At 39.7% G+C, this 26838-nt stretch overlaps 1 pseudogene; it reads right to left on the bottom strand.

The window, feature by feature from the left end:
- Positions 1-942: 942 nt before the first annotated feature.
- LOC104945791 (transmembrane protein 132C pseudogene) lies at positions 943-26116 on the bottom strand (annotated as a pseudogene).
- Positions 26117-26838: the final 722 nt, after the last annotated feature.

A 26838-nucleotide genomic window follows, 5' to 3' on the forward strand; every position in this document is an offset into this window, starting at 1 on the left:
CTTCCCTGAGATAACCCCGTGCTTCCTGTTTTCACCGTTGTAGAAATGCTTGGTTACCTTGATGAGGGTAAAGGTGGATAGATAAAAACATAAACAAAATAACTTTAGAGTATAGTTTTTATAAAGTTAACTAAAACTAAAATGATTGCTGGGTTTGTCTACTGATGGTTTATAGCTCAGGCCCTGGAGTGGCCTTTGTGAGTGTGTATGTGCAGACTTGTTGTCATTTGTTTAATGAAATGCAAGATAAAGATCACTTAACGGAAAAATAATGATTCAACGTGTTCACCTATTCTCTATAGACCTCTCAGAATACAGGTAATAATAAGTATCACTTGTTTAAAATAGAGAAGCATGCCTTTACAGATGTAGAAGATGTGTGGGAACAGAATCAAGCAGCCATCTTTCCTCTAACTCTCTCTCATAACTCGTTTTGAATTCAAATGGTAAAGACATTCTAGTAGTCATTAGTGTCTGTTTACGCTTATGTTGTTTGACCACTCAGCGATCAATACGTATTTCATGGACAGCCTCAGAGCACGCAGCAGAGGAATTGCTGTTTACCTTGGTTAACAGGTGGCATCTGTGAACTGCAATCGAATCGTTATTTTAAATGTATTCAGTTGTAAGAATTCAGAGCAAAATAAAAAAATAAGTCAATGAGAACAACTTAATTGTGGTTATAATGAAACACACAAGTGATCATGTCGAGCAGGAGGGAGAGTTGAGGACTCCCTGCTCTCACAGTCTCTGAATGTGATGCTTATAGAAAGACAAATGGATAATCAGGTTAGGCCACATTTACATTTCTATATATTTTAAAATGCAAGATTTCTGGCATAATAATGCCATCTTTAAATCTTTAAATGAGACTAAAATGACCAAAGTCTGAGACTGACAGAAAATGTCTTCACAAATGAACAGAGAGAAAAGCATTCTTACCTGAGAGTAAACATCTCCACGGGAGAGAAGGCTGCCACGCTGATGAAAGCAGAGATGGTTTCCCTCTGTCTCATGGGTGAGGCTGGCACCAGGACCATAAAGTTATTATCCAGCCTGTGTTCAGCGAGGGGTGGAGGAGCGGGGTTCTGGTAGAGCCTCACACCCCCGATCCTCCGCAGCGGTGTGGAGGTGTAGGAACCAAACAGCCCCTCCTGGCTTGAGCGGATGATGTTGTCCTTCCTGGCCTCCTCTGAGTGGCACTCCCCCCCCTCTGTGGACTGCAGCATGTAGTACAGCTCCACCGGTGTGCCCTCGGACATCTCCAGGTTCTTCTGGCGGCCCGGCACTACGCTGGGTGGGCTGAACCAACCGGCCAAGGGCTCAAGCTCGGCCACGCACAAACCCAGACCCCCCTTCAGCTGGCAACTGCCACGCACTTCCTGGGTCTCATGGAAAGCAAACATGTGCACGCAGGGCAGCTTGTCAATGGCGCTGTAGTCGTCCCAGTCCCTGCCTGAAACATAAAACAGCACCTGGACCCTGGGCTTGGCCAAGTGAATCCTGGTTTTCATGATGAAGGTCTGCACCTTCCAGTTGAAGGTAAACACAGAAGAGGTGGGAAACGTCCCCGGGGTCTGTAGGAGCTCTAACGGGACAGGCTGCTCCACAGACAGAGGCCCATAACTGGTGTTGATGGAGGGCAAACTTCTGGCCTGATAGATGAAGAAGGGCTCAGTCCGCGACATCAGGCTAGAGTTCCTCATAAAGTCCTGGTTGGCTTCTTTCAGGAAGAAAGCCAAGTCAGCGTTGAGCACCTGGTAGTTGACAGGCAGGTATGTGGGGATGGAGGAATATCTCTGTAGTCCTTCCAACACTCGACAGTTGGCTACTGAAAAACAGAAGAGAAGAGCTGAGTCAAGGAAAGCTCATACAAAACTTATGTGAGTGACAGCCATTAGAAGCAGTAAAAAAAAAGACAAATCTAGACATATGCAATGATTGCTATGACTGAGTTTTTCATCATAACTTAATTAAGGCTATAACAATCAAGCAATCTTTGCAACAAAAACGTATCAATTTTTTTTGCAATTAACTTTGTGTATTGACTGCTTCCAGCTTGCTGCTGTATCACTGAAATTGAAATACAACATCTATTCTAATCTTAAAAGTAAAATGGAGGGGAAAAGGGGTAAGAGCTTTTGGCTTGGGTTGAGAGGTTGAGACAAGCAAAAGTAAAAGTACTATTAAAGTCAAATCTAATGACTCACATGTACAGTGTTGTGATGCTCTGATAACCATTCTGTTATGGCTACTTATCAAATCATCTATAGAAATAAACATGATTACAATTAAGCGCAGACTCCTTTATTATGGGCTATTCCCACATTGGTTGAGGATCAGCAAAGTTCAGATAAAAAAAATATTTAAATCAAAAGTCTTTGACCTTCCTCTCAAGAGCAATCTGCTGTGTGATTACACTCCATCTTCTTTCATTTCATTTCATTTTATTCCTCTGATCATCCATGTAAATCAATGCCCCGACAGTTTACAAATCAGACAGGGATTTGTGATTCATGATGGGCCTCTTGACCTCCGTGCTGCTGTCCCAGTGGAGGATACGAGGATGGAGGCAGGTCCAGACCTCCACCCAGGGGCAGCAGCTATCCTACGTAAAGCATCAGTGAGCTGCTTCAGAGTTAACACTCGGCTCTAGACCATATGAATACGACAGGGACCACAGACTTCTGAGCAGCTGGGAAACACAGAGCAATTTGTATTTTTACTGAACAAGCAGGATCCTTTTGTTGTTTGTTGGCAAGATGCATTGTTGTATATGTGGATTTTCACTGCTGACAAATGAAAAGCTTGATAATTCGGCAGGACAGAACAGTCAGGAACAAAGTCATCTCCTGGTCCCTGGGTAGTAATGTTACCCTCACTCCCATGTCTGAGCATTTGCGTTTCAAGTAAAGCAAAGTGCTCTCTCCACAAGACTGCGCACTTGACTGTTCAAATGTGATTTATTCTTTTCAAGGCCGACATAATGGACTGAAATGTGCTCAATTGTGCTTATACACACACAATATGGAAACAACAGGATTACATACATCACTGATGTTATGTTACAGACTTTTGTCGAAAATCGATTTTTGTCTTGATATAATTTATTTAAAAATGTACCTTTGTGCAGCAACAAGCATCTACTGTAATTTCTTGAAGGTCTAAAATATCCATTATGAAGAATGTTATCCAACCATTATAAAATACACTATTCTTAAGCTGCTCTGATAAAGCAAGCAAACTCAATGGGTTTATAAGTTTTTACAATTTCAAGTGCAATACAAGAATAGCATCTTAATGAACATGTGAATAAAGATCTTATTTCAGGAAGGCAGAGTGCTTGTTTAACCACCATGTGTCAAAAAAAGAAATTTGTAAAAGTATTTGAGGTTTATTTAAGGCAAAGCACGCCACGGCACATCCTTCATACAAATAAAATCTACAAAACACTTTTATATCTTCACAAAATGTGCAGTCAATCTAGTGGAAGGGAAACAGAAAATGGAAAAGAGAAATACAAATTAGATTCCTTGTATGGGCCAGGCTCAGATTACATTTAAAGTAGCTTCACCATTTCTTTAATCTATGCTTTGTTTTTTAATTAAGAGATTCAAATCATGGAGCTTTAATTGTGATTATTTGAATACAGTCTGTTCAGTGTATTTCAGTGTGTGCACTACTACAAGTAGTTGGGAGGCAGTTCGTCTCCAAGCGGCAGAAGCCTTTTTTAGAAACAGTGGGAGTATCATAAGACAAATACACCTGGATATCTCCAAACCCAGATCCAACAAGATCAGAATCAGCAAGCCTTTGTTCTGGATTAGAATTAATAAATCATACAAAGCTATTTCAAGATGAATTGCTCCTTGCTTTGTTCTGGGAAGGAGAAATTGAAAACAAAGTAAACCTACTTTTCAACTAGTCTGCTTTTCTGTGCAGAAGAGTGTAGCTGGAATAACTGGAGCCCTTGAATATTGCTTATTTTGTAATGGGCTCCTGCTGTGGCCCCAGTACAATTTACAGCTTTTACTTAATGTATATAATATGTTGCTAAAATGATTTTTGGCAAGAGATATGAGAAGATTGATATTATTGATGTTGTAAGTACAGTAAGTCCTTCTGAAAGTCAAGGAAGTATTCTTAAATGGTTTTTATTTACAGCACGCTATTTCCAGTATACGCTTCGTCATCCAATGTCTAGGACCCTTAATTAAATGCCCATAACAATAATAATAATAATAATAATAAATGATATTTATATAGTGCCTTTCAAGGGACCCAAGGTCGCTGTACATGGTGGACAAACAAAACAGACAATCAAAGGGCAAACAAAAAATAAAGGAAGCCGGGGGCTTCCGAACAATATGCGTATGATGCATTTCCTATCCCCTATTTAGAAACTAATAAATATGCTACAGAACTTTTGGTTACTATAGGTTGATATTAGTTTTTCTCTGCCACCCCTCTGCTATGTTAGCTTGGTGCAGTTGGTTTTAACTTAAACGGGACCTATTATGCAAAATCCACTTTCTCATGTCTTTTATATAAACATGTGTCCCCTCTGTGTAAAGAGATTCTGAAAGTTTCAGGAAAAAAGATTCGCTCACTTTTTGTCCTGATCCATTTATATAAAAACCTGTCTGATAATGAGCTGATCAGATTTTGGCCACTTTATGATGTCATAACGATTTTGGTAACACTTTATGGTAAGGGTACATGAATCCTCATGAATTCATGCATGACTTAATGCATGAAAAAGCATGAATTCATTCATGTAGTAGTTCATGAACTATCAGTTATGTATAAGGATTAATAGTATCTCAATGCAGGAACAATACCTTAATTAATGCAACTCAGGTATCTCAATCATCATAACTTCTGAGTTATTAATGATGTTCATGTCTTCTTCATATAGATCTGCAGTTAAAGGGTCATACCAAAAAACTGACCAGTCACAGCAATTCCAAGTGTTGTAATCAAGCACACTTCATCATGTTTGTGCCGCTTCAAATAAAGTGGTGACCTGTTCCGTCGTTTACACTGATAAATAACATGTGTTTAATGGCCTATGTGAAATCACCTTTATTAACCATGTGGTGCTCATGCATCAATCATCTTTGTGATGCCTCAAATAAAGTCAGCCCTTATGTCTATATAGGCATCATGTATTTGGCAATATTACAGAGGCAAATTAGATCATAATGTTAGACTTAATTTAAATCTTCAATTATATAGTTAGGACTTTTTGTTTATGTATCATACAGTATTATCTTAAAGCTCACAAACCATTTAAGATAACCCATTCATAATATTAACAAACTTTAATTTATAATTTAAAGCCAACAAGATCACATTTTCACATATCATGTCACACAAGAAAGCAGTACAACATTTCGGCAAAGACACAAGATTAGGAGGCCTACTTTAGGGAATTCATGCATTAAGTCATGCATGAATTCATTTTTTTGGCTTGTGTAACCATTAGTAAATAACCAACCAACCAACCAAGGTACCAAGGCCAAGGTAACTGCCGCCCACCTTATCACCTGAATCTCCTCCTAGAGCACCATTGTGTTCTTTTGAACCAGATATCTCTCAGAGGGGCGTGGGCAGTGGCTCCTTATTTTCAACTAAAGTAACAGAATCACCCCTTTTGAAACAGGACTGAAACAGAGGGGATTATGGGATGCTACAATGATCTGTTCTTTATTTGGAGCCAAACACTTCAGAGACATGTTTTGTATATATATCTGAGACCTATAATATATTGATGAAAAACAGTATAATAGGGGACCTTTAAGATGTAAGTACTTCTAGATTGCTGCATGCAGTCAGGGAAGTGAAAGCGCTGTGCTAAGTAACAACAGTTGAGAAAATAATAATTAAACTCCTTTACTTTGCTGTAGCATTACTCCATATTTCTGTTTAATATGTATGAGTCATTGATTACATTTTCAACATCAGATGTATGGAAGTACAGACTGCAGTTTTGCTGTGGAAGCATCAAGGTTAAGAGATTCAACATTTCCTAATCGGACTTCTGTAATACGGGTGGAGGGCGGGGGGGGGCTGCGCGTAACTTTCAGCTGGCAGAGAAAAATAATGGTGATTCAACTGAGGAAAATGTCTATTTCAGCATACACTTTATGATCCACATCATGTATAATTAAATGTCCCTATTGTGTGGCATTACATTGTAAAGTGAGCATTATGCTGAGCCAGATGAATTCAAATGTTTGAGGCTGTTTCTTCATTCCTTGTTTCTAATAAAAAGGGTTTTTTCCGTCCTCCTCTTTACATGGAAACGCTGTAGAGGCTGTGTTTTCCGCAAGGTAAAGCTGACATCCCCGCATTGACCCCTCAGTGATTTTTAGCATCGAACAAATACAGAGGATGGTTGCTTCATTAAATGTTATTGGTGAAAGAGCATGATAAAATTATTAAATATGAAATAAGTATTTTATACTGAGGTAGTGGCATAGTTGGTCTGATGGTTTATCCACCATGTTGTCCTGGACTGTCAGACCATCATTTTCATTCATGTTCACAGATTCAGTGCTATGTACTGGACCGCCACAGTCACAATATTGCCACAATATTTTGTCCAGACATTCACTTTTCCCAGATGATGCTAATGTCCTTAAAGCTCCTTTGACCTAGCGCCATCATGTGATATACAGTATGTTGTTTGAGGAGAATTACTCATTTTGACTTTAGTTCTGGCTACATCACAGCTCAGTGGAAAACAATCTTAGAAAGAAATCTCATAGAAAAAAGTGGTATTAAAATCTCAGTCAACACTGGTCTAGTTTCCTTGTAATCTAGTTTCTTAGGCAGTATAAGCTCATATGATGTAATGGCCTAACAAATGTTTTAGTTCCAATTAATTAAGTTGTCACCCTAATATATCTGATGCCACTCTTGCAGTCAATTTAAGCTTTCGTGTTTCTTAGGTTAACAGTTTTTCTGTCAGACACGGCTGTAGTGAGGTAAGCGGGGGAGAAAGCAGGTCTCAGATGAGTGCTAACTAGCCAAGCAGCACCCCTCCTACAGCCAGCTTCATACAGGCTCACTCATCCTACCACTGGGGCTCCACGCTAAGATATGTTGAGCCGGAATAGGACTGGCGGAGCGAAGAGCAGCCTTCACACTCGCAGGATCCGAGTAAATGAAAAGCCACAATAGAGGACACCGGGGAAGGAGAGGCATGCGTTCCTGCTGTCCACTCCTGGCTGCTATAACACAGGAGGTGGACACAGAAGTGAACGGCTGCCCGGGCGGCTAGCTTGTCCGTTTCCTGTCTTTATGCTTCATCACACACGTCAAGAGAGACAAGAGATAAGGAACATGACAGAAAGCTGAATAGGAAGCGACAAAAGTAGATGGTGAGCAAGAATGAGCAAAAGCAAGAGAAAAAACGTTGGTTTCTGTGATACCTGGATTCTATTAAGATATTCAGTTTTTAATCATCTCGTAAACAATGATCACATACAGACAAGTTCCTCCTAAGCAGTAAAACAGCAAATCAAATCGCAAAGCGGTTGTTTGTTGAGGTTTAAAATTACACTCCCTCTGACCCTCATCCTGACCCTGAAGCATTCAGAGATTTGTCATGAATGCCAAACAGGACAGTCCTAAACATGAGGGATGACGGAAAGCTCTCTGGTCCCATTGAATTACCCACATCATATTTCTCTCCATGTTCAATTAATAAGGGCTATTGAATTTGTGACCATGCGTCAAGAATAATAATTACAATATTTCCTTCAAGGATCATTTGCAGATGATTTATGCTTTCGAGCCACCAGGAAATCCAAGAGAGAGGGACTGGAAAAAGAATCAATACATGACACAGTATGGTATTACTTTATGCCAGCTTCCATAGAAAAGAAATCATTCAGGCAGATAGAGGTCGGTGGAGTCCGCCTAGCTGATGAGTAAGAGTCATGGAGGTAAGGCCGTAATACAAAGTTTGAAAACCTTGTAAGGGATTATGCTACGCAGGGTGTCCCTCTTTATCTAGAGGATGAGCTGAATTCAATTCACAATAATTGCTCTTGATTAAGGGTAATTTTAAATGACTGTGTGTGTGTGTGTGTGTGTGTGTGTGTGTGTGGTGTGTGTGTGTGTGTGTGTGTGTGTGTGTGTGTGTGTGTGTGTGTGTGTGCTGGCAGACTGTGTTTGTTGCCGTGCCTCTAATGGATGGCCACATTTAAGACACTAAGAGCTAATAAAGAGTAATGGGCCTGTGGCTTCACTGGGGAGGAGGAAGAGCTATTTTGAGTTCATGAGAGAAAGCATCATCTCGGGAATTAAAGAGTATCGACCGATGAAGAGTAAACACCGCAAAGCCGTGCCGCTGGATATTTGGTAAAGCTGTGGATGGAGGGGATGAACCCAAATAGGCTCTGCTGTTAGTGGCTGGGAGGGTCAGCGGGGATGTCATTAAGGGATGCTGAGATGGGCCTCCAGGTGCTGCGAGGAGGCCAGATAAGTCTGGAACAGTGTTACCACAGCAGGAGACTGCAGACTCCGTGGCAAGAACACTGGGCATCCTGCAGGCAGAGAACAACACCTCCTTTGTGCCATCCAGTGCACATGGCTGGAGGGGAAAAGGGGTAAGAGCTTTTGGCTTGGGTTTGCGAGGATGAGACAAGCACATATCTGTGTGCCAATCAGTATTCCCGTGGCCGCTCCGGACTTCTCCAAAACATAAACTGGTCTCCTTAATGAATCTCTTCCCCTCACACTGGCCTTTATTGCAAAACGATATCGTAAATCAGGCTAAATAGAAAGGGGCAGAGTCAGTCAGCCTCTTTGTGAGTGCAAAGAGACATTTAATAGTGAGTGAGCTCTGTCACGACGGTGGATACACATCCAACCAGGACTTAATGGCCACCGACTGATGAGAGCTAGGTTGGAAATCATACACAATTACACAGCAAATAGGATTATAAGTGAGGATAACATGCCTATTGATCATAATCAGTGTATAACTGAATATTATAAATTCAGATCTGTTAGTATAACTAACTTTTCAATGGTCTTTAAATCTTTCGTTGGTCTACTTATCAACAGGAAATTATGTATAAACTATACTAAATCAAGGAACCAAGACAAGAACATTTAGAGAAAATTGAACAGAAGCTAAGCACATTGATTATGGACGGTGATGCCGGTCTGTGATTTCGCAGGTTGAAAATGAAACACTGCGCCTCTGATGAGTGTGAGGAAGAAGCAGTTTCTTCTGATAATGGAAATGGGTATGAATCAAGCCAAAACATGCTTTTCTCCATTTCTCCATCAGCAGAAATGTTCCCAAAGACAGCAAACATATTTAGAGTTCAACTGTGGTCCACTCAAACATTCTCACAAAGAAACTGTTGTTACCTAGATTTAGTTAAAGCCTTTATCCCAAGGCTTTAGAGGGTTAGCTGACGCACCTTGGGACGAGAGCCGTAAAAGTTAATTAAATCAGTTTGTATAGTTGGTATGGAGGGAATATTTTCCCTTAAATCCCGTTATTTACAGCAATGTGTGAAAAACAGAGCTAGTAAATGAAAGTTCTGAAGCACAATGCCTCTGCATGCTTAAGTGCATCCTTATCCAGCGCTGCTCCCTCCCCAGATCTACTGGTAAACCTCTCCCCAAGGTCATCCACACATAGGATGATCCATTCTGCCTGGAGCTCTCCTGACAAGGCTGCATCCCTATAAATGCAGCAACACTGCGAGACTTGGCAACACACTGTTTATGAATCTAGTGTTGTCTTGTCTCAGAGTTATTTTCAAAGTTTTTTCTTCTAGGCTCTACAGCACCTGACCTTAGGTTTAATGAATAGAGGATAATCATGATGATAATTGGCACTGATTGGATAATACCTTGCAGTAATATTAGACTGCAAATGTTTAATATGGGTGTCTTCCATTGAAAGTGAAAGGTGCATTCGGATAAATTGCTGAGCAAAATTTGGGGGCGATACGAACGTATTCAAGTCAACAGAAAGATGATGGAGGAAAACAGGTGTCGATTCACTGCAGAGACTCTGAACTGAGGAAAATATTTGTGTGCTTCAATTGAATATTTTGTCTCATCTTAAAATATATGAAATTACGTTAATTTGCATGAAGAAAACAGCAGGAAGTAAAGGGAATGTTGGAAATGTAACCATTGACGAGTTTCTGATAAATTACAAATTCAGTGTATGTCAGCTGTCAGTCAAACAAAAGCATAGAAAAGTTTGTTCTTTGATGTTACAGCTATACTGAAATGTCTGGATCGTCAACCTAAGAGAAAATCAGCCGCTGGATGTTTGTGGCTAATAATTATGGACGGCAAAAACGTTTGAGCTATTAAATCCATACTTATACAGAAGAACCACATAAGTCCACATCAAACAATGGATTAATTTGAAGTGCTTCTGTAAAGCTCTCTCATATGAGATTTGACAGCCAAAAAACAAAAGCTGAATCCTGCTACTACTGTCCATTCTCATTCTGAATATAGTGGTGTTTTTTTGTGAACCCTACCGCTGCTATTAATTCTTTCACTTTGATACTTAGCGCTTTTTTTCCATAATGTGGAAGTATAATACAGCTATTTAAAGGGGCTCTATTATACTTTTTGAAGTGTTCCTTTTCCTGCATGGTTTTTGTGCATGTAAATAGTCTGCAAAGTCTAAAATGTATATGAAACGTAGTGACATCACTTTGTCACACTGGCGTTTCTATTGGCTAGAGCTCAAACACAATGTAGTGGGACACCTAATGGGAGGGACATCTCTAGAGCCCCTGTCACACTGTCCCGAAATTGACACCCGATGGACACACGATTAAGGAAATGTTCAAATTCGGCTCTGATCGTAACAACATCGGGCCATGGTTTAACCCCGCGTGGAGTTTCTCAGGCAGCAACTTTGTGAGCGGCAACTTCGTAAGGCACTCGTGAGGGCATCTTGTCAAATCGAGAGGGCATCTTGTTATCATCGGTGCCCGATGGCTTACGAAGGGCAAATTGACACACGAATTCAACACGAAAATGAACAGTTGTTACATCAGAGCGAATTTGAACTTTTCCTTTATCGTGTGTCCATCGGGTTGTTTTATTGCACAACAAAATCATGTAAACATATTATGTAAATAACCCAATTTGTGTTCTGTGAAACTGAAAAGGATATAATATATTATTTTGAAGGCGACAGGAAGTTGTTGTTGCTATGGAAACAACATTACGGAGAAAATGTAATATATTCCACATATAAAGACGGATAAAGTAAAGAACAAAGTCTGAATAAGTACAGTATCATAGTACTTTAACATAATCGTTTTTGTTACTTTTGTTGCAGTTGTATGTCTTAAATGTAATGTAAATGTTGCCTTCGTGTGTGGTTCGGGGCCATCTTCGTGCGAAATTCACAATTCCATATTCGTGTGTCCATCGGGTGTCAATTTCGGGACAGTGTGACAGGGGCTTAAGCGGTTGACCAATCCAAACATGTAAACATGTAGAGGAACAAAATACAAATACTAACTCTGAAGTGTAATAGGACTTAAAAGGTATGGGGCAAATTCACCTAAAAGGATTGTGTGGCTAATGCCGCTAAGTAAATTGAAATTGTGTATTCTCAAAGCATCCACAAAAGGGAGAAATGCACCCCTACTGTATCTGAGCTTCCAAGCAAATAGTGTCTTGGTGCTCCTGTGTTATTTGCACATATTTTAATTAGTTAACATGCACAATTGGCCTCTTTTTATGCAAATGAGCTTCATTGCAAAAACAGTCCAAGATCAGCGCTAATAGTCACACACAGCAACAGTGATATTAATAACATCTTCAGAGAGTTGGTTGTCAGAGAGAGACTGTCCTGTTAACATAACACAGGCTAATAAGTCCCACCTATTGTTCCTCTCCGTCACGTTTAAATTCCTTGCCGGATTTTTTGAGGAATATCTCTGAGCCTCGTCGGTCAGGAGCTGAAGCTTCTGATATGCACAATTACTCAGTTATCACTTTGCCATGTCCACTTGCCTGCTTTGTAGTTGGTGCAGAGTAAACATTTGTACTTTGCTAAATGCTTAATTGCAACTACCTTATCTTACAAAACGGATTCTGTTGCCCGTTTGCCCGGCTCTGCTTTTGGCACGATACTGCATACTACAGTTAAGACAGAGGCGCAAATTCTCTCCATTAAGTGTTGGTGTAGCATCAAAATTAGTTTTGTTTTAATAGTTACATAATGTGGCCGTTATATGTTCTTTTCAACAGTGCATCAATTAAATATCTGTTTATTTGTTATTGTTTTTAGGAATGTAGTGACTACAATAATAGCAAGGGTTGCCTCCACCTGATTCTCTGTCTTTTCACCTTTGGAAACAGGTCATGGTCGCTCCATTCTGCTTTACCTGATGGTTGCACATTCTGCACTAAACTATACCAAGGGCAAAAGAAAAGAGATTTATGTATAGAAACACTAAAAGGTATATTTAGCCCCTAAATCCAAGTACTGTTTGAATTACACCCATGAACTCATCAGGATAAATCACCATTCTCTCAGTAACATGATCGCTTCGGGTTCTTAATTCTCCAGTGGTGTGCTGCATGTACATGCATGCACATCAATACATATTGCAAGGTCACGTAAATGTTTTAACTCGTTGCAAAATATGAAAAATAGGATTTTCCTTTCTCTCTACAGAATGCCACTGCTTTGTCTCATATGAAAAGAGCTTTTAAGCTCCAGATGGACTTATTTTAAATCTGCTGTTTGGCCTCAAATCTGTCAGAGTAGTAACTAACTCCACAAACCAGATCTATTTTAGGCCAGGGGGGGGGCTTGTCTGTGAGCCTTTTCTGAATATTCTATTTCTATTTACTGAAAAGGTCTGTTCGTTCATAAGAAATATTTTCCAAACGGAAATGCGGCAGGGCACATTTTGTTTACAAAAAGCTTCCCTGTCCGGCTGCCAAGCTGAACTTTACTTCAATGACTGACAGCAACTCACTCAATGCCAGCAGGCTAGTCTGTAGAAATCCTAGAAGACTAAAGCGATTAGTCTCGAGCCAGCCTTTCAGAAGTGGGCTTTCCAATGTGTTGAAAAATCAGGTAAGAAAAAAAAGGCTAATTATAAATGTTGTTCTACAAGCATTTTTGTTGATGCAGAGCTGCTCTGCAGGCTGGACAAAGAAAAACTCAAAGCCCCTGTGGAAAGTAAAGAAGGGAGGGGGCAGCCAATATGATGAACCTTTTAATCTGTGGGAAAGGAAAGTTAAAAAAAAAAGTAGTCTTGACATATTTGATTAACCATGTTAGCCTTACACCTTGCTGGAATACGAGGGTTGTGGGAGTTGAAAGTTAGTTTTGAAAATAACGTTTCATTGCAGACTTTTCCCCTTAAAAGATGTTGATGTGTTTGCCTGTCAACCTGCAAAATACTTTCATCAGCTCTGTTTCAAATGTCTGGCTGGAACAATAGGTAATAGAGCGGGAACAGCTCATTGCTTTTGAAGATAAATAGCTTAATTTTCAAATATAGATTCCTACTCAAATATATTCATTGTAACATTGAAAACACATAAAGACTGTTACATAATGTAAATACATAGACATTAAGGTATGGGAGCAGTGTTAAACTACTGATGATAATATTGATCTCTGGCCTTCTTATATATCTTCACATATCTTCCACAAGTTAAACATCTCTAAAAACCAGTAAATACTGAAGTGGGAGAGTATATTATCATCCAATCTTTATCATCTTATGCTGCTGCAGTGAAGATGCTAAGACTCTCAGGCAGCTGAGGTTATGGTGCATCCTGGTGTAAAATATGACTAACTGTATAACTTTGACACAGCTGCTTCCCTTCATAAATTAGGTGATGCACTGAAAAAATGTGCTATAAAATCATCTTCATGTTTTATGTCTTTTTATGTTTTATTTGCACATTTTTAAGAATAAATGTCTAACAGAGACATAAAAATAGAAATAAAATACACTTGCAGGTGATTTATAAACCCATTACAGGCATATCAAAAAACCTCACTTAAAAGAGAGAAGAAATATATGAATACAAAATATGTAAAGTGTTGCCAAAAAGTGGTGTGACCAACGTCCCAAAGACAAGACTTATTCAACACTTAAATAGCTGTTTAGTGGGAGATTCAACAACATCAGCATGACCTGAAATATCATTTTCTCATTACATGCAATAGCCTTTTAGTAGTACTGTAATTTGTTTTCAATTCTCCAAACCAAAGACTTCAACATTTCAGTTCAGTGCACTCAGAGTTCAACACTGCCTTATTCATAAACAAACCAAGCATGAAATCACATAGACTGACAGCTAACTCGCTCATTGGATGAGTGTTGTGATTTGTCAGCAGCACTACATACTGTAAAACCTCTGATGGGGAACAACAAAACAAACTTTAATCAGATGACTGACAGCAAGTCATTCAAAATGTTACTGTGATAGAAAGCTTGATTTAGATCCCCTGGTGGTCTGGACCAATATGAGTTTAATGAAAAGTCAGCGTCTGAGCTGCAGGACGATGTAGAGGTAGTATGCATATCCTGCTAGTGGTCCACAAAGCTCACAAGTGAAGCAAATGTGAAAGTGCCTTCAACCTGCATTAGTTTTAACTGACTTAAATGTGCTTTCTTCTCACTTGATTTACTACCCCATAGTAAACATTTTCCTCAAGAGCTTATGGTCTCTATCTCTTGTATCACCTGGTCTTCAATAAAGCATGATGTTCATAAGTTAAGGTGCCATATAGATAAATCAACAATAAAGCAGGGTTTACTATCCAAATCTCTTTTCTGGATTAAAAAAAATCCAAGATGGCGACTTCCCAAACCTATTACAGAGACGTCCAAAACATACTTGCCAACCTTGAGACCTCAGAATCGAAGAGCATTAACATGCTTATTGTAGTTCTAAGTGCAATGCCTTGCGGCCTGTAGCACCATCCTCTTGATGGAGCATATGTGTACAGGAAAGGAGTGAGCAGAGGGTGGAGTTGTCGATTCTTGTTGTTTTCTGTGACTTCTGCCCTCGCAGATTTTGAGTTGCGCGCGCTACTAAAGAGACGTGTTACCATGGAAACCAAACAATGGCTTAGCTGTATTAAAGTCCGAATGGAAACAGTCCTGAGTAAATCCGATTTGTCAGAAATCGGGAGAAATGCGGGAGAAATATGACCCCGGGAGGAAACCGGGAGAGGGCAATGAAATCGGGAGTCTCCCGCGAAAATCGAGAGGGTTGACAAGTATGGGCCAAAACGCCAAACTCAAGGCTTCAAAACCAACGTCCGTAAATCAATGTATGGACGTCAGTGTGACTTCTTCACCTTCTTCCACAGTCTCTATGCTCACACATCACACCATGGTTTGATTGGAAATGAAAGCCTGAGAAAGGATCACGCTCTACCTTTGTGATTGTTTGTTCTGCACCACGGTTTATACTAGCAGTATTTAAAGCAGATTGGATAGACAAAAGCCCTGGAGCAGGTTAAAATAGTCTTTTATTTGATAGTTTCTTAGGTGATTTAAATCAGCATGTCAATTAAAAAAAGATGTGGTGGAATATCTAATCAGAGCCATTCTCTAACATGTGATCAAACTCTACTTTAGCACTGAGTTCTCTGGATTACCGCTGCGTAGTTGTAACAGCATCGCTCTATATCATTCAACATGAAGAGATATACCAAAAATAAATCACAAGTTCACTTCGCAGTTCCCTCTGTGAAATTGTGTGCGGTTTCAGATTCCTTATCAAATAATTGATGGAATTCTTCTATACCCTAGGCTTTCGGGTTTTTTATACTTCATATGCTTTGGTGTGAGAGAACCTGTAGCCTACTTTCTGGGTGTGTGGTGTTTGTCTCAGAGGTAAGCTTATTTAGTTTACAGTGCTTTATCACAGCATCTGAAAGTTATTCTTCTCTTCTCATCCTTCTTCATTCAGCAGGAGGCTACTGTCTCAGAGATCAACCCACCTCTGTCTGCTGGCTAGCTCACAATACATTTCCAGGCATATTTCTCATTCTGACATAAGTTGCTATGTCGACATGCAGGTCGGATCCTGAACATTTACTTGAAAGAAACCACTCTGGCTTCCATCTCTGAAAAGACCATGATAAGTGCACCTGACATGCCGAGTTGTTTTAAAGGTCCTTTACTTTATCATGCTGTACTTTCTCTAACTGCTTTCCTCTGTCCTTTGCCATTGATATTGTTCAAGCGGTCATGCTTGCATCAAGAATGCAAGGCAGCACTGTTTGTGTGATAAACTCTGCATCCTCTGTCAAAGCAATATGCGCAAGTGTTAGTTCCAGATCGGCTTTAAAAAATACAACCCGACAGATTTGAGAAAGTATCAATTGGTAAAGAGTAGTAAAAAGCAGTTTCTTCACTCTCGTGGGCTGAATTACACACGGCATCTATTTATTTGATCTGTCCGTCCTGGGAGAGGGATCCCTCCTCTGCTGCTCTACCTGAGGTTTCTCCCATGTTCCCCTTTAAACTGTGGGAGTTCTTTGGAAGTTTTTCCTTGTACGATGTGAGGGTCTAAGGACAGAGGGTGGCGTATTGTCATACTGATATTCTGTACAAACTGTGAAGTCCACTGAGACAAATGTAACATTTATGATATTGGGCTATATAAATAAACATTGATTGATTGATTGATTGAATTAGCCTTCCTACACATGGCATGTGCAATTGGGGATGGAGCGCTGATTACATCACTCTGACTTTCAGCCATTGCCTCAGTCCCAAACCATCTAATTACGGGGCCTTCACGCAACAACCTTTAAGGTTCTCTAAGAATACACAGCATGAAAGAAGGGCAGTAATCAAATGCAGCACCTCTTTGCATTTATCTCTGGCTTGTATAGGGCAATAGGTCACATGTCCTCTGAGCGAATCATATCAAGACATCCATCATACTTTCACGTATCGTTAAGCTAAATCCCTTTCAGAGCCACAAATAATTCCAATCTAATCTTAGTATTGTTCTCACCGCAGTATTTAAAGGATACATTTGGATATATTTAGATATGACTTTTCTCTTCGGACATGTTTGTATCATTATTAAAATCAGTATCTATACTATACTGCTGGAGAGGAACTGACGCAGAGCTTTTAATTGATGCAAAGGACAACCATCATGCCTCTCTCCACTGCCTGCCAATAAAGGTCAGAGTACATTCTAAGCTTTTACTCAGCACCTTCAACACAGTCAATAATCTGCCTCCGGCCTACATTTCCCAACTCTTGACCCAGAACCCTGAGTTCTCTTTAATTATTTTCTCTGTATTAGTAGAGTATTTTTGGCATTTTCTAACCCTTTAAAAAAAGACTATTATTAGAAAATAAATGCTCTGTGAGGCTCTACTTTAGCACAGCATTTAACATGCTCACAATGACAATCTGCTGATGAAGAAAGGAATAACTTTTATTATGCTAGATTATCCTATTAGCATGTTGACGAAAATACTTGTTGGAATAATTTAAATGTTAACTTGATGATGGTGCAAAACAAAGTAAAAATGACCCTGAGGAGAATTTAGGATTCTGAACCAAACTCTATGGCAATCCATCTAAGTTCATTTCACCCAGAGGGATCACATCAATCATGAGGATTCCTCCTCTAAGGATCAGGAATGTCTGTATACAATTTGATGATACATTTTGCTTTTGGCCCAAAGTGGTAAGAGAGAAACTGCTGACTGACATTGCCATCCATAAAGCCATGATACGAGTATGGCTAATAAAAATGATGATGATGATATATATATATATATTATATTAATCCAAATTATAATTCTGAGCAGTCGGACAGCATTCAGTGTTGCATTAACATACTTATACCATTTGATTCCCAATTTGAGTTAAGCTGTAATATTCATTATCTTTGGGGTCATTCTGTCTCAGCTTGGTGTGGCCACTTCCAATTTGTGTGAAATTGAGGGACTGAGGGGTTAAGGGGAGAATCTGCAGGAGCAGATAGTGGTACCGAGCAAGCTGTGGTAATATGTACCGACTGCCAGCACTGCCCCCCCCCCCCCCCCGCTGGCAGACTACTGAGGGACCGGGTGTTTGTTGCCGTGCCTCTAATGGATGGCCACATTTAAGACACTAAGAGCTAATAAAGAGTAATGGGNGTTAAGGGGAGAATCTGCAGGAGCAGATAGTGGTACCGAGCAAGCTGTGGTAATATGTACCGACTGCCAGCACTGCCCCCCATCCCCCCCCCCATGGCCAGGCGGCCCCACTGAGCACCGTAGGGCCGCACTATGGCTTCACTGTCTATGTTGTGACTGATTAAATGTAATCCTCCATCGTCATTAGCTTACTGTCTAGCATGAGGGAAATAAAGAAACATGGACAATCCAGGCTGCCAAAAACTAAGGACGTCCTGTTCTGTGAAACAGCCATGGCAATATGATATATGCTTCACATGTGGTTAAAGATCAGGATTTATAAACATAAGGATAATACTTTTTAGATCCAAGAAGTTAAAGTCCATAAAAGGACTTTCGTGCTCCTTGTCTATGATCACATTCACGCTGACTCAGTGAGTTCATTAAGTTAGAGCCACTTCTGCCAGACTAACTTGTACACTGATTGTACTCTGAGGTGGCCATTACTTTCACACTGATTAGGAACCGGTGATTGTGTCAAGACTGATTGAGGACGCACATATACACTGGCATTCCAATTACACCAAGTACCACCTGGCCAATGGTCAGGGAGCACTTCAGGCCATTTACATTTAACTGAGTTGAAGTAAATGAGCAGATGATTGTTCTGTAGAAGTATTTTTATTGAGTATCCACTGTAAAAGTAAACACAGCCCATTTGAAAGTGATTTTTACTCTCTTTCACCCTGTGTGTGGGTCCAAGAATACAGTTCAAAACTGTTTTTTACATACAAAGAAATAGATGTATGAAGCCTATTCACAACATAATGTCATGGTATAGGGTTACATTATAAGTACATTGCTGTTTGTTAAATGGATAATGTCTATGTCTAATGTGAAAGAAGTCATTTATGTTGATGAACCTAACAAATTTTGCAGCATCCTAGGGTTTAAGCACCTTTTAACTCATTGTTGTGGTTTTACGGCCCACAACTTTACTGTTGAGACTCCCATTGACCCTGTTTGCAGTCGCAGACAGCTGCTTTCACAGATAAACACACTGTTTACAACCTGCCCAGCACAAAACAGCCAAACTTAGCAACTAGCTAAAGAACATAGTAGAGCATTTAGCAGCAGGAGAGACCAAAACAGCTAAAAGGAGAGTGAATATCAGCCTTTGAACTTCAGATGAATGTAGGCTCGATTTAAGGAAACTGTTTAACAACAAGTTTGCAAAGTTAACTCTATAGGTTGCTAATACGTTGTTTTTTTAACAGCTTGTTGTGCTGACAAGTGGCTAAACATAATCAATTAATGCTGATTAAAGTATCATGGCCATGATGTACTATGGGTCATTTAACAGCTGCGAAATACATTTTAATTACTCGTTGGTGGACAAACTACATTTTTGGGTTTTATTTGATTATTTATTGGCCTACATACATCAGTACCAATACATCTGCAATCAGATTATATCAGCCAAAGCAATGTATTAGTCAGATTCCAATAAAGATGAAATTATTGCAGCAGTGCTTATCGTGCAACAATTTCAAAAATACAGTATGTGGCTAGAACTATGTGGACGAATTACATTTACATATTTTAACATATAACATCTACATTACTTAGATTGGACTGAAATTGTTACATATGTTATTCTAAAGGACTGATGCTTTGATGCTCTGTGTATATATGCTGACACTTCCTTCCTGTAAATATTATACCATAAGTCTAAATAGATATGCTTATTAATACAGCTAGTGTAAATCACAACTGGTGATAGTGAACGCAGGGGATTAGCATGTACATCTGTTTGATGATTTATATAGAATAATAATGTTATTTATTTGAGAACAAAGCAAGGTGCAGCACCAGAGCGGAAACTTTAATCTTTGATATCACACTGAGGTTAAGTCTATAGCTGCTCCACTGACAATAAACATGCAGGTTTCATACAGTGATTTCTTGTTATATCTAAAAGCAATGTGTATTAGGCCAATGCTCTTTGTTTCAAATTATAAAATGTGCTTTGTCAGAGACACCTAACATAAATCATTCTTCACGACGCTCTACATTGGCTTGCCGTCACAGATGAGAGGGCTGAACAAACTCTATGGTTTTGTTCTAGCGGCATCAGACAGTAGTGTTTATTCGCAAAGAAAAGGGACCGCTCAAGGTAAAAAATTAAATTGTGTTTTAATTCAAATTCAATGGTAGTTTAAAGGCTGCTATTTGGCATTCTGCGTGAGCACACCACTGTCAATCACAAAGAGCCCCACGACTCCCATCTTAACATAATCTCGACAATCAATCAGCCACACCACAAAGAAGTCAATGAGCCTTGACAATATGTACCTGTCAGATCATTGCCTTTAATGCATTGGGCTCTGATGCCCCTGATAGACAGTGACTGCTCCGCACACAGCTCTGATCTCTCAGATGTATTGACAGCCTTTTGTCCAGCCACCTGCCTTTGATTATCCAAATCAAAAACGCATAACCAATTGGAGTTATGGATGCATCTCCGCTGATGGGAAGGAAGCAAGACAAAGAAACAGCACATGAAAGGCTGTGCTATAACTGGCAGCAGGAACAGATAGTATACCTGTGATACAAAGTAATAACTTATAGACTTTGTTAGTTTAATACGTTTTTTCTTTTAATCCAGCACAAATGTTGATGTTATTGTTTCTCCTATTCACAAAGAAGACCCAAAGTTGCAAGAAAGATAAGTTATTGGGTGTATTCATATTGTGTAAGCCTTGATGCTGGATATACTACATTAATATCTAATATTGCAGAAAGCTATACTACAAGTGTTTTGTTTCCTGAAGACTCCAAGGCTAATGACATTTTAACCATTTTTTCCCCCCAATATCATATGATTCAATAGCTTTCACATTACAATGAACTCTGCAAAGATATTTTTTCCCTCATCTCCCATGGATAATACAAATGTTCAGCAGTTATTGAATACAAACATTTACAATAAAGAAATAGTTCACAACATGAAGACATTAAATGTATTGGGCTTGAACATTTAGTAAATGAGTGCATGTTTCTTTCGAATACATTTTTCTGGTGCTGTTCTTTTATTTATATAAGACCATCTATATAAGTGTAAAGAAAGGCTATGTTTAATTGTTCCAAGGGACATACAGTACATCAGGGGGTCCCAGGTATATTGTCTTTCTTGTAGGGGTGTTTGGCTTAGAAATATGTAACATCTCCGTTTAAATAAGTTTTCTGAAGGAAAAACATAATATCTGTCTTATTATAATATGGCTGAGTTTTTATCAAAGGAATCCAAGCAAACTCATTTGAAGCCAACCAAGCAGCGAAATACATCCAAACTAAAGGTTGGGGATAGGTAACATTTGGGGGTGAAGTCACTTCATTCTGCTAAATTAAATTATCAAAACATTCCAATATGGCCCGAACACATTTTGTCATTGACATTGAGAGTGCCCAGACGACGAATCCTAACTGAGTTGATCGTCTGACTTTTTTTCTAGCACCACAATTAAGTTGATTTTTTTTTTTTGACAATGTCTCAAAAAGCATTTGATGATTTACAATGACTTTTCTACTAGCGCCACCATCAGGTCAAAATGGAAATGTCTCCAATACTTTGGTTAGATTATGATCAAACATCTGCAATACTAATAACATCAACCTCAGTGGTATGGTGTGTTGATTGTTAACTATTCAAAATTAGCATGCTAAATCACAGTAAACTGAGATGATGAACATGGCAAACATTGCCTGCTAAACATCAGCATATAAGCCTCGTCAATATTCTGAAAAGTCAAAGAACTGCTGAAGGCTTTGTCTTTTTTCTAACTAGTAAAACAGTGAAATAACACATCCAAAATCTGATAAGTGGCAATTCTAAAATTTCAATTTCCAGTGCAGCCTGAGTCCGTGAATAAAAATAATTTATATGAAAGTATGAGTTTGAGACAGCAGCAGTCTGAGACAAGCTGCTGTTCTCTGGAGCTTTCCCTCTGGTGCCGACGCAGCATGGCTGGAGCACACAGTCTGGCTGAGAACAGATTTATGAGGGGGAAGTCCTCTGATTAGACAACTATCCACTGATGAGAGAACACACAAGCACTGCATCAGCATATTTGTCAATTACTACAATGTCTGCCCCACACACATTATTAACAGCCCCTCCCTTTAAAGCTTTTAAACAGATTTCCTTCATTCACCTTCTCTAATCGTGAAACTTGATTAAATTGAATGTGAGATCACTGCAGTTATAAAGAGCCAATTAACACAGGGCAAATGTGCTTCACGGGAATATTAAAGCACATTACACTGATGATATGTGAATTTATGGGGGCAGAACCCCTCTTTTGACTCACTGATTGGAAAGCTACAATGTACAACTCCCACACACACTTTAAGTATAATGAGCATGGAAGAGCAGTACAAGGGATTAATATAAGAGTCCACCTACTCGGTGTGTTCCATAAAACGGTCATTAAACAAACAAAGGTGCACAGTTTGGCACACAAACTAATGGCATAAAACATTTGCGATGGTCGGTAATTACAAAGCAGACAAGTCCAAAACCCAGCATACACCCTGCTGCTGCTGAGATTCTCTTTTCCTTTCTCCCTCCATGAAGAGAACACCCAAGCATCGCCAAAATTGGATTTGAGGGAAGAGAAAAATCTGCCTCTTTTTATCAGTGTCCTCCCTCACGAGTCAAAAAAGTGAACCACAGTGCTTGTGCTCAAAGCGCAGCCTTGATAAGAACACCACCAAGCCAGGGATTTCTTCTGTTTCTTTTGATGTGCTCTGATCTGGAAATAAACTCCATAACCGAGCTAAGGCCAACAAACCAGCAAAATGATATTACAGGACATTTTCCAGAGCAAGCTCACTTAAGACAGAGACTCACCTAAACGTAGCAACCAGATGCTTCTTATAGCAGTAGAAATGATGAGCTTTTAAGGGTTTGAAACAGAATTTAAGAGTTCTCCATGATCTTTCCTGGAATCTTCCGGTACAATAAAACATTATGACGTAGACTTAAGTGAATATAAAAAGATCCACCTATATAATACATTTTTAAAAACCCAGCTGATTGTAAAACCTACAACAATGAGAAACAGACACACAATGGGATGCAAACAAAGAAGTTCTATACTATTTCTGAGTCTCTAGTCATGAAGACAGTCTTTCAGTATCGTGTGCTCTCTCAGCTGAATGCTTTTGCATCATTGAGATGTTATACTGAACTCACATCTCACACAGATAACTTAAAGTCCATTAATGTGAGTCATTTTTCTATTACATATAAATGCAGTAGGTCACCTCTCTCTCATTTCTTGGTATACACTTCATCAAGGACATGAGTAGCAAGGTTTAAAGACTGCCAGGGGCAAAAGAGGAGGAGCTGGATGTGTGCCACTGCACCAGGACGCAGGACCACAGCAGAGGATCTTTCTGAGGCCGACTACAGATAAAAACTCTGCTGAGAAAGAGCCTAAGAATCTCTGTTCAGTTAATAAAATGTTGGTGTTCCAAAAAATCCTACGACAACCCCAATCTCTTGAAGGGGATATAGAAGCAAGAGGACAGACACATAGCTGGGGACCAGAGACAGCATGGGCTGTGTGCTTAGTGCTTACAGATGTAGACCGAAGGCTATCCTTGCTTGATCCTCTTTTGGATCTTGTTAAGCTTAGGATAAGACGAATGGAGGGAAGATTGGATATTCTCCTCAGGAATCCCAGCGAGGTGTCTTGCTGGAACACACCAAGCAGCTACACTTAATAGAGAGGATAGACTTTTAGAAATAGGCCATAAGATATTAAGCCAGTTCAATACAAACATAACAAGTTTAACCTTTATCTTAAATGTGTCAGAGTGCCATTCTAACAGATTTGAATGCAAGATTTTAGGTCTAATAAGTCTGTCCTGATGAAAGGTCGCAGTCACGCCACAATACGAGAAGTTTCCCCTCCCTAATTATGGCTCGATTATGCTGTACAGGCATTTTGCTAGCCCGGGTTTGATCCTCTCATATCCTGGAGTGTGTTATCAATTTTCATCACTATTCACAGTGAGAAGCTGTGTCCTGCAGCTTTATGACACACAATGCTCAATTAGGATCGTACCGTGTATGGTTACTGAGAAGGCCTTGGCATATGGAAAACATCATTACTACTCACTTCAAACCAGTGAGTCAGCACTCATCATAGAGATGCTGTCAAACAAGAGTCATCCTCAGAGCGGTGAGAGTGAAGCCTAATCAAGGTGTACGTGCACAATGGATATACGAGATGCCGTTTGAGTGTTAAGCATTTCACTTTCTGAACATGCATGACCTCTGAATTCTGTAGGGGAATAACTGTAGATGTTTTTCTTATTGTTACAATAACTGATACATGATTGGCTTTGGGCTATATGACATGAATATAATGATAAGGCTTGGCCTCAAGGCAATAAAGGAAAACAAGATATGGTCAATGAACAGGAAATATGTATTCCATCGCTGAGGAAAGAACATTTGCAGCTGCAAGGCAGAAGCTTATAATTGTATGTGCTTGATAAGTATAGAAGGTGTTATCAATAGAAAAATATTCACAAAAGTCAACAGGATACTTTGTTCAAATAGCACAAACAATTTAATCAATGTGCATATTTAAATTGTCATTGTTTTAGCAAGATGTCATATAGAGAGAAAGTCCTCAAAACAAAAGATATCCGTCTGTTGATTGCCTCTGTTTACGATCATGTTGTGATTTGAGCTACGAAGATGGATGCAGGTCTCTGTAACTTTTCCCATGAAATAATTATTGGCTTTTAGACGAATTTTGATGTAATAACCTGACAAGCCAAAATGTAATAAAACCATGCTTCTGTTACACAAGAGCATCCCTGTCATGGTGAAATATTCATGAGATAAATGTTATTTAAGGCCAGAGCTGCTCTGGGCATGTAGTACAGGTGCAGTGGGGCTTCATTATACATCATGTATACTTGAACAGATATGAACTCCATTTTTTTTTTCTTTTTTTTTTTTTTTTTTAAATGGATAGGCCTATGTATTAAATATGCCATGCAAAACAAAAAACCTGTGTGGCATCTATATTCAGATGTGATAGAGCAGATTGACAAGTGACTCCTGCAACCCGTGTCTCAGGTACATTGTGTCCCTTATACCTGGCATGAACTTGTCCTATGTGATGGCTTCAACTTCTTCATGTCTCTTTGGATATTCTTTGTAAATAATAAACAGATTTCTTCAGTTGAAACAGTGGACTAGAAGACACAGTTAAATTGGCTGACAATGTGCTTACCTCCAAAAAGTAACACCGCCGACTGAAGCGCAAGGATATGCAACATGTTTCTTTGACTCGTAAGGCAAACGAGTATCCCCTTGAAAAATTGTTATGGAAGCCAATTGGCTTAGTTCAAAGAAAATCCAACTTGTAGCATCGTTAGTAAAAATTGCAAAATCATCTTTTCTGGTAAAATCGCCATGCCTCATCCAGTCATTTGCAAGTGCTAAAAAAGCTCACTGTGGGAACAACACATTTGAAGCCTTTTCACTTGAGTCCTGTCTACTTGTGTTTGTCTGGAACAATCAAGAACTGTAGAGAAAGAACTTGCGCGCAGCTTTGCATCACTCTTTGAAGCATTTTTCGAAAAGAAAGAAGCTTATGCCTGAGGAATTGCATAAACCCAGGGAAAACATATATATTGATACATCTTCAAAATGATCTCAGTAAACTCCAAAACGATTTTCTCCAAAACAGCCAAACTGAAAACGGATTCAGTCCCTTGTCCTCAGTTTGTCTGCTCTGTATCCTCCGCATCACCAGTCACCTGAAGTTGGCTGCTATGCAGTGCGTAAAGTCCGACACTTGTGGACGAATAGATACAGTTCCCGCACAACATCATGTATGTTATAATATATAAAAGTAAAGAAGTTCAACTAGCAACATGGGTCAGCGTACATCCACTCCCATGCAAGTACTGAGCGCAACTCCAGCAGCAGCACGCAGCAGCACGCAGCAGAACGCGCAGAGGTCCGATCCCGGAGCCAAGATGCCACTTCCAATTACACTTTCGCACCAAGTGGCTCAAATATTCGGCGAAAGTCCGGTTTCAAGCCTCCATCTTTCGATGTTAATGTAGACAGGCGATAGGCTACAGTTTCAGTGGAGCTTACGCACTGTGAACCGTCCAATGCGCATCGAGAGAAGCCGAGGAGAAGAAAGCAGTGACAGAAGCTGGCACTGGCACACATCGGGAGGCGTGTGGCGCTCCAGCAACACACTATTCTTCACAGGTAGTGGTGAGAATACGTATACATATTCTATATTCAACACGTTTCACAATTGAATGTATATTCAACTCCAGAGGCAGACCGCTGAAGTGCAGTTTATCGTCATATAGGAAGCATCATTTATACAGTCAAATAGTTTCCTCCTTACAAGAAATGCCTCACACTTCGTTGCCCTCTGTGGACAACAATAATGACTTTAAAAGTTGTTATCGAACATGTCGAGGAACTGGTCGCATGATTGCTCCACTCGACAGGCACTAGTGACCCCGTGTGGCAGGGCAAGCGAACTGAACAGAGCTGCTCAGGTGTGAAGGTGGAGGGCAGAAGGCAAAAGGCACTTAACACTGTGGGAACCATACAAATCTCATCAGAAACCAGT

Source organism: Notothenia coriiceps, unplaced genomic scaffold (assembly GCF_000735185.1).
Source record: "Notothenia coriiceps isolate Sejong01 unplaced genomic scaffold, NC01 NC01_scaffold00010032, whole genome shotgun sequence".
Taxonomy (NCBI): Eukaryota; Metazoa; Chordata; class Actinopteri; order Perciformes; family Nototheniidae; genus Notothenia; species Notothenia coriiceps.